The sequence below is a fragment of the Calypte anna genome, chromosome 2 (genome assembly GCF_003957555.1).
Source record: "Calypte anna isolate BGI_N300 chromosome 2, bCalAnn1_v1.p, whole genome shotgun sequence".
Classification (NCBI taxonomy): Eukaryota; Metazoa; Chordata; class Aves; order Apodiformes; family Trochilidae; genus Calypte; species Calypte anna.
In genome coordinates this window covers 41395247-41404704 of record NC_044245.1, presented here as the reverse complement: position 1 = coordinate 41404704, position 9458 = coordinate 41395247, and positions in this window count along the sequence as shown.

The window sequence follows — 9458 nt, the reverse complement described above, 5'->3', positions numbered from 1 at the left end:
AAGTATATCTGCTTGTGTGTTTGTGTCTGCACGTTACCATTTAATTCAGAAGAAATTCCTGTCTATTAGCTGTACAACTTGCAATAACCACACCCGGATAATTTATCAGTGTAAAAACTTCTGGGTTTCATACAATTTTTTTTAGCTAAAGCCTAGAATAAAGAGCACTGTGAAATGAAAGTGCCATAATATATTTTGCAGCTCTGTTATTTACATTGCAAAGCACAATGGAGTACCAGCCCAGGCTGGTTTCCATTCCTTTACTGCCCTGGACAATATCTTCGATTTTCAGGTGAGCTGATAAGCTGATACTTAAAGTCCTGCAAAAAAGCCATGGCACTGACATCCACTTTTTCTACCAGTGCAATCAGCTTGCAGCGTGTGGCTGAACTGGGGCTGGCAATGCAGAATGCACTTGGCCTCCTGTACAGAACCTGTTTTCAGTCCTCTCTGATCTGTCCATGAAGTTTAGTGGCATATCAGATCGTATTTTCACTGCCAAAAATGTGCTTAATTTGCAGCGAGGACACAAATAGACTCATGAGAGTATTGAATATCTTCCAGTGAATGTCAGACAGTTTGCCCTGTCAGCTCTTCCACCCTTCTCATGGACTGAATCATTAGCTCAGATGAGACCCCACCTGGAGTTCTTTGTCTGGTTCTGGAGTCTCAAAACAAGAAGGAGATGGAGCTGTTAGAGCAAGTCCAGATGAGGGTCACAAAGATGATGAGGGAGCTGGAGCATCACTCCTATGAAGACAGGCTGGGAGAGCTAATCCAGGAGAAAAGAAGGCTCTGGGGAGACCTTAGAGTGGCCTCCCAGTAGCTGAAGGGGACCTACAGGAAAACTAGAGAGAGACTTTTTACAAGGGCATGTAGTGACAAGATGAGGGGTAATGGCTTTAAGTTGGAAGAAGGTAGATCTAGGTTATGTATTAGGAAGAAATTCTTTATGGTGAAGGTGGTGAAACACTGGAACAAGTTGCTCAGGGAAGTTTGACATTCCCTTTGACAGTCCCTTTGACATTCTGCTTTGGGTTGCTCTGCTCCTCAAAAGAATGTTGGGGTACATGCCCCTGCCCAGCGTGCATGAGTCACCCTCCATGGCTCTTGTGGAAGCTTTTGCATGGTATTTCATCTGGTTAATTTTAACCAATTAAAAAAATGAAGGAAAAAAAGTATCTGAAACACCTATTAGGTCATTGTTTGATTTCTTTCCTTACTTAGCCGCAATGAGCAAGAGAATTTAAAAAGTAAACATGGTTTTTAGCACTGAATTGTTTTTAGTACTGTGATTCACATCTGCTAGTGCCACAGTCACATAATCATTGACAAGAGGCCTTACATCAGTGAGTTTCTACACAGGAAAATGTGGACTAAGTGCTGCCTTGAACTCTCTAAGAACTTGGTTATCTAGCTGCTCCTTATTTTGATGTTGTTCAACTTCTTGGGTGTTGGTGAGAACAATAAGAATCAGACAAAACCCAAATTTATACAGGTGGTTCAAGTATCATAGAATCATAGAATTGGCTGGGTTGGAAGGGACCTCAGAGATCATCGAGTCCAACCCTTGAACCACCGTTGTGGTTGCTAGACCATGGCACTGAGTGCCACATCCAGTCTCTTTTTAAATATCTCCAGGGATGGAGAATCCACTACTTCCCTGGGCAGCCCATTCCAATGCTTGATCACTCTCTCCATAAAGAAATTCTTTCTAATATCTAACCTAAATTTCCCCTGGCACAACTTAAGACCATGCCCTCTTGTCTTGTTGAAAGTCGTCTGGCAAAAGAGACCAACGTCCACCCGGTTACAACCTCCTTTCAAGTACTGTTCCTTCCCTTCCCAATAGCAAGCCAGACATAGCTGTCAGCCCAGTCATTTAGCACTCAGGCTCCAAAAGTCTTCAGTCATGCAGAACATCACCTGAAAGTCACAATTCCTTCCACGTGCTGTGACAAATGGTGCCAGCTGTGGCTGTATTGCATGGTACAGCTGGAGCACAGAGCCAATCTCCATTGCTTTCCTGTTTTCTGCCTACTCTCCACCCACCTCAGAGCACAAGAAGTTATGCCTTTGAAAGGGCTTCCCTGGCAACCAGGAGGTAGAAAACTCATGGAGGTGATGAAGGGGGCAAGGTATCATTTGGCCTGTTCTGTACAAGCATGTAGACCTTCACCACACTGAACTGCAGGTCAAGTAGTCATAACTCATTTTATAACCTTCCACTGGATACAACAGCTGGAGGTAACCACTAGAGACCTGAGTCTTTTTTGGCCACTTTTTGGTTTCTTTTTTTTGCATTGGTCTCCAAGGAGAACCAGAGGAAACCAAATCCAAATGATTTTCATAGACTAAGAGACACACTACTCCCTGTGAAGTGCTTGAAGATCCATATTGGAATTCATACATCGTGGAGAAAGAGATCTCTGGGATACCCAGGTAAATTTCTTTTCTCATGAGTGATCATTATGACCTAAAAATTTAGTCCCTTTCCTTATAGCACTGAATGGATTTTTAGACAAGAATGTACATCTGCTCTGGTTTCTGTTGGTGACATTTTTGCATGGCGCATGAAGTGACAAGATGGGAGATAACTGAAACCTCTGTGGAATATTTTGTCATGTCAATATGGAAGTAATAACTACTACTCCACAAGGTGGATGAGACTTAGCTATTGTGGTATATAATGCAGACCACTTCCTACATAGGAAGCACTGTAAACGTTATATGCACTTCATAACTCTTGTAGGTTTTCTTCTACACAGCCTTTGAGGTGCAAACATCATTCTCTTTGCAGTGCTCATGTTGGTGACTCTTAAGAAGATATCTGCAGTATCAAATATAATTCATCTGGAGCATGCTAACATCACAACTTACCACTTGTAACTCGGTGCCATTTATAGACTAGCAATGTGACCTTTCAGGTGTGAAAGAAGTGGTGACAATTGAGAGCTGCCAGGTGCTGGTAGAGTGTGTAAGCCAATATGTGATAAGCAGGAACCAGCATGAACTTTGGTTTCAAAGCCTAACAAAATTTTTGTGAAGGCTGCATTTGCAGCCCTAGACAGGAATTAGAAGTTGCTTTGCAGCAACCACCAAATAAGCTATTGTGCTACAAAGGATGCACACACCACTTACAGCTTCTGCAAAACTGTTTACCACAGAGATTTCCTTGCAGGGTTGTCCCTGCTGCGTTGATACTGTTGTGCACAGGCAGCCAGGCTGTTCGGAGTGCACAGTTGGTGGGGGTTTTTTCTGCCTCCTTTTACAGCAGGCAGTCATTTCTGGCCCTCATCTTCACCATTTTAGGAGATGGGCCCCAAGCTGTGAAGTCTGAATCTGGATCCAAACACAGTTTTCTTCAGCACTGGCTTAAGAATGGTTTGCTCCATTCGGATCAAAGCCCAGCTGCAAAGCTTGTCTTCCAACCAAAACTTCTTGAAAGCTTTGGGGTCTGGGGTTCTAGTTCTGGATTAATTCCATTTCTAGATATTTCTGAAAACTATATGTAGAAAATTTAAGGACAGACCTTTGTCCCGCTGTAGTCAGTAGAGTCTTGTTTTCTTGGCACTTATTTTAAAAAAACACCTAGGTCATATAGGTAAGAGAATCAATGCCAACTGGAATTTTCAGAATTTTTCCAACACGCCTAATATTTTGGTGCAAATCAGGCACCTTAAGAATGTAGAAATCTCTATTTTGTGATCCATTATATTTTGTTAGACACGTAGCCTTTCTGTCTTGTAATAACTCAAACAACATGTCAAAAAAAGTCCTTGCTTGGTTTGACCTCACACATTTGAATAGTTGCTTCTGGGGTGGTGGGTTAATCCTCTTAACAGATTTAGCACTAAGATAGGACAACAGATGAGAGTGGTCCAACAAGCCATTCCAAGGTGATGGTTTTTATGTTTCTGCCATTGTGTAAAAGCAAGGTGTGAGCCAAGCAGGTGAGAGCTGATGGTGCTCTGACTGGCTCAGAACACCAATTGTTTGAAGGAGAGGGCAGCAACTCATGCAGAGCACAGCACTCCCCCAAGGCTCACACAGGAGTTTAAAGAAGAGTTTTTGCACTTAACTCTGTGTTGGGAAGAGATTTTTGGAAACAGTCTTGTTCTAGGAAAAAAGAGCCTTTCTAAGTGTATGTTATTCATTATCTTTGTTGCTTGTTTGTAACAAAATTAATATTGAATGGGTTGTGCTCACTGAGCAGCACAGAAACAGCAGTTGGCTTGAAATGAAATGAGCTCAACTTGAACATGCTCAGCTTCTGATCTGTATTAAGCAATTTCCTGGTAAAAGTGTCATTAAGATTATTTGTATAAATAGTCATTTCTTCGGACGTGTGGAACGAAACATTATTGGTAGCAGGAGGTGGCTGTGGTCACTGTTGAGCATCTCAGCAACCTTTGATTACTAACCTAGTGCTCCTCTGTAATACTGTGCAGTGTTCCTGGGCTGTTGTCAGCCCCTGAAACACACCCGTGGTTTCTGTTCTGAGTCTGTGTGAAACTTCATTGTGTTGGATGAAGGAAACCTTCGTGTGTCTGAATTTCATTTCAGAGGCCCAATAATGACAGCTGGATTTTTTTAAGTGCTTAGAAAAGCAGAAAGGGAAAAAAAAAAGAAAAAAAAAAAAAAGAAAAAAAAAAAAGACTTGGGAGATCAGAACAGAGCCCTGGGAAAATCTGCAGTTGTAGCAGCACCTGTCATGTCACGCTGCTCTTCATGTAGCTTGGGCCATGTAAGGAGGGAAAGAGGAATAAAATCATGTGGCTACTTAGGGTCATATCTCAGTTCTGTTACTGTTCTTACTGTGTGAACACAAGCAAGGGATCTGAGATTTCAACACACCAAGAAAGGCTCTGAAAGGAACAAGCTACTAAACATCCATGTTGATGGAAGACACTTAGAGTACTTCCACATTTATGAAAGGGGCAGGGAGCATTTTTGAAGGGTTCAGCCTCACATTATAACAGTGCTGTCAGGCTCAAACAACTATGTGGGACACTTTACAGCAATTGGGAAGTGGGTAGAGAAGTACTTGGATAAAAGTGAAGTCCTATGTTATCAAAGTCATGTTCTTAACTCTTTACAGCAATTAGCTTTTCAAGGTCCCCAGCATTGTGCCATACTGAAATACTTCAGGCTTTTATGCAGAAAACAGTTTCATTACAGGACATGTACATGTGATGTAAATATTTGACACAGGACATGAGGACTCTCTTTGCCATTCAAGAGACTAGCATCATAGGATCATGGAATTGTTCAGGCTGGAAAAAAACTTTAAGACCATCTAGTTCGAACGTTAATCTAGCACACTGGAAACCCGACCATTAAACCATGTCCCTGAACACCTTGTCTACACATCTTTTAAATAACTCCACGGATGGTGACTCCACCACTTCCCTGGGCAGCCTGTTCCAGCACCTGACCATACTTTCAGTGAAGACATTTTTCCTAATATCCAAATTAAACCTGTCCTTGTGCAACTTGAGCCAATTTCCCCTTGTTTATAATTTGTTACTTGAGAGAAGAAACCAAAACCCACCTCACTACAACCTTTCTGGTAGTTGTAGAGAGTTAAAAGGTCTCCCCCCAGTCTGCTTTTTCCAGACTAAATAAGCCCAATTCCCTCAGACACTCCTCATAAAAGCTTCTGCTCTAGACCCTTCACCAGATTCATTGCTCTTCTCTGGACATGCTCAAACACTTCAATGTGTTTCTTGTAGGGAAGAGCCCAAACACAGTACTTAAGATGAAACCTCACCAGCAATGAATATATGCGAGCAATCATTTCCCTAGTCCTGCTGGCCACACTGTTTCTGATACAAATTAGGATGCTGTTGGCTGCCTGGGAACACTCTTATTCAGCCAGCTGTTGACCAACACCCCTAAGTCCTTTCTCACCTGGCAGCTTTCCAGATGCTCTTCCTCATGTCTGTAGTGGTGCACGGTGTTGCTGTTATCCAAGTGCAGGGTGTGACACTTGGTCATCCATGTTGAACCTCATGCAGCTGGCTTCAGCCTATTAATGCAGCCTGCCTATCTCTTTCTGTTAAGCCTTTCTACCCAAGGTAGATCAACACTCCTTACCAGCTTGATGTCATCTGCAAACTTACTGAGGGTGCACTCCATCTCCTCATCCAGATCATTGATAAAGTTATCAAACAGCACTGGCGTCAGTACTGAGCCCTGGGGAACACTACTGGTGACCAGTAACCAACTGGGTTTAACTCCATTCACCACCACAATGCTTTTAGGCCATCCAGCCAGTTTTTCAACAAAGACTACAGCTGTTCAGGCCATAAGCAGCCAGTTTCTCCAGGAGAAGGCTGTGGGAAACTGTGCAGAAAGGCTTTCCTACAATTTAGGCAACACCCAAAGTCTTTCCTTCATCCACTAAGTAGGTCACCTTGACATAGAAGGAGACCAGGTCAGTCTAGCCTTTAATGGTATAGTATATTTTATATAGACAATATAATTACTATTTAGATGAAGTAGTCCTTAAATAGAGAAGAACTGAATTCTTTAGGAAACCATGATGGTGAACTGTGGCCTTAAGAGAAACAGCAGTGCATCCCTGTGCATCCCTTCCAGAGCCATCAGAACAGCCTTGGGGGCAACTTATGCAGAACAACACCAAGAACCACAGGGCAAAGAGAGAGGTGAGCCCCTTCCAGTCAATTAATCCAACTTATTCTTCATGTGTCCCTTGCCCTTTTCTAGAAGAGTTGCTGCATCTATATCTTCTACCTCAAAAAAAACTGTTCAAGATGATGGCAATACTTCATTATAGGTATGCATACAATCAAAGGAAAAATCTTTTTCTATCTTAAAATTGTAAACAAAACCAAAGCATCAAATTTTAAAGCAGTGGGAGCTGCTGGATATGTGGAAACAAGCTGATGTAGAGTTAATTTTCACAAACTACACCTTGTCCTGCCTTTTAATTTTTATGTCTTTTCTTGCCTGTACACTACCTTCCACGTGTACTTTAAAAGTTTTAGTATTCATAATTTCTTTCAGTAAAATAAATTCAGGCAAAGTAATCTGCCATGGAATTGATTTAATTAGAGAGAGAGGGAAACAAGCCACTGCCAAGGGAAACAAGAGAAAAAGCCCCACCACTTTTTAACTAAGTGGAAAGATGGTCTTGGGGAGTTAGGTCCTGAGAATCCATTTGTAGCATGTGTTGGCACTGAGCAATATTTTGTTTGATTGCTGTGGCAGCAGACTTACCTACAATGGTTAACAGGGAGATTAGAGCCAGGAAAGCAGTTTTTTTACCAGTGAGAACTAGAAAGAATGGCTCACCAGTGACAATAAGCAGTTCTTCAAGGACCAGTTTAACAGATGCAGATTAGCAGAGTTTTTGCAAGAGTTTTTTGCAAGAGTGCCATCTGGCCTTCCTTTGGAGGAGAAGTGCTGTATACACATAACCTATTCAGATGGGGCACTGCACAATGCACTGTTTAAGACTGAATGATATTTGTAATGAGGTTACTGTTCAAGCTCAAGGACTTTCACAACTTGATGAGCATAATTAATTCCACAGGTGACAAGTTCTCCCTCTGAGCTGGGGCGAATAAAATGTGGGTAATTCCTTCCTTGAACACACCATGCCTTTCTCAGACATACTGAATTGTAATCAGAACTAAATACATTAAACCATTGTCTTAAGATATATGTCTGTGGATTTGTTTTATCTTTGCTAATGTCAATTTACAATTGGATGATCAGGATTCAGTGTGAATCTTTCTGGAAATGTTGAAGGCATCCTTTAGGTCAATTGTCAAAGTGCTGCAATACTAATCTAATACTAAAGCAAAATCCCCAATCTTTTCTCAGGGACTGTAACTACTTTATTGTTATTTACTCTGGGTGATTTTATAATTTCTAATGTTTATGATCCTGAACTACTGAAGTAGTAACAACTTTCATGCTGGGAGGCTCAGCAATTCATATTGCTCAGCTGAGTAGGAATGTTGTTTTCCTTCACGGTGAAGTGATGTGCTACAGCCACTGAATCCATGCATTTATTTGTTGTGACACCCCTGAGAAATTACTCCTTTGTGTTGCTGTTCCACAAAGAAAGAAAACAGGGAAGCAACAAATGAAGCAGATTTCCCTGGTTTGAGCAAGTCACAGAAGAAAAAGTCTTTATGATTTCCCTAAGAGCATCTGTTGGATCAACTGGCTTAGTCTCATATTCCCCAGAAGCTCCTCTTACCCATGACATCAGAAAGAGATTTAGTGAAGATTTTTTTTTTTTTTTGAAATTTAATTAAATACATATTCTGTATGCTTGGAAAGGGAATGGTGTTTTATCCCTATGCATCTTCTATTAAAATATTTTAAAAGTATTTAGAATTTTCCTGCCACTTCTCTTCTCCCTATATGCTCCATTCTGCACCTTAAATGATGGAATGGAGGAATAAACCTGCTACATCTTAATTTTATGCTGCCCTGAAATAACAAAAAATTAAAAATAATGCAACTTGCTCGTATATACAACATAAAATTTGTGTCTTAATTGTTTTTTTTTTTTTGTTTTTTGTTGGTGTTTTTTGTTTTTTGTTTTGTTTTAATTTGCTGTTGTATTGTTACTGCTATCCTGTTATAAAGAACATAGAAGCCTTTGTGGTAGGGTTCAAAAGATTAATCAGAGCAGCTGGAAATGGGAAGAATGACATAGGTAACTGTAAAAAAATTGCCAAATTAGGTTGTTTCTGTGAGTGATTTCCATGGTTGTTTTCCACATCCAAGCAAAGTGACCTTGTGTAAATAAAAAGTATGTCCTGTAGTTGGATTTGAAGGGTTTACAAAGCATTGGAATGGCTGTATATTCCCACCTGCAGAGACTGAAGAACAATGGCATTTCCTTGTTCTTGTCAGAGGTTTCTTATCAATTATTAGAGTTTACTTACACAAACAAATGAGATCAGGACATTGGTGCTAGCTATTATACAAAAATAAATGGAAGTGCAATGCAAGTACAGCTGTCATCCCAAAGGTTTGCAGTCTTACAAAGCTGGATGAATGGTGAGAGACTGTATGACATGTCCATGGTCACACGTAAGCTGTATTGTAGTAGTGTCTCCTGTGCCAAGAAAAATACAAAGCTAAAGTGAATTGAGTTAAACCAATATTGTGTCTTCATGGACACAGTTAGATACTTTATTTCTGGGTTATATTGTTATAGATTAATTCAGATTGGGAAGTCACCTTCACAAGTAAGAGAGGGCCACCTTGAAGAAGACTGAGAATCTCCACTAATTATTCTCACCTTGATAAAATACTAGGAAAAAAATGTATAAATCTGTATGTCTTGTAAAAATTTTTCTGTGTGTGACAGAAAGGAAGAGCAATGGCTTCAGTCTCATGGGGTCTACCTTCAGTCTGGCAGGGATGTGGCAATTTATCCTGAAGTTTTTTGTGTGAATTTTATTAAA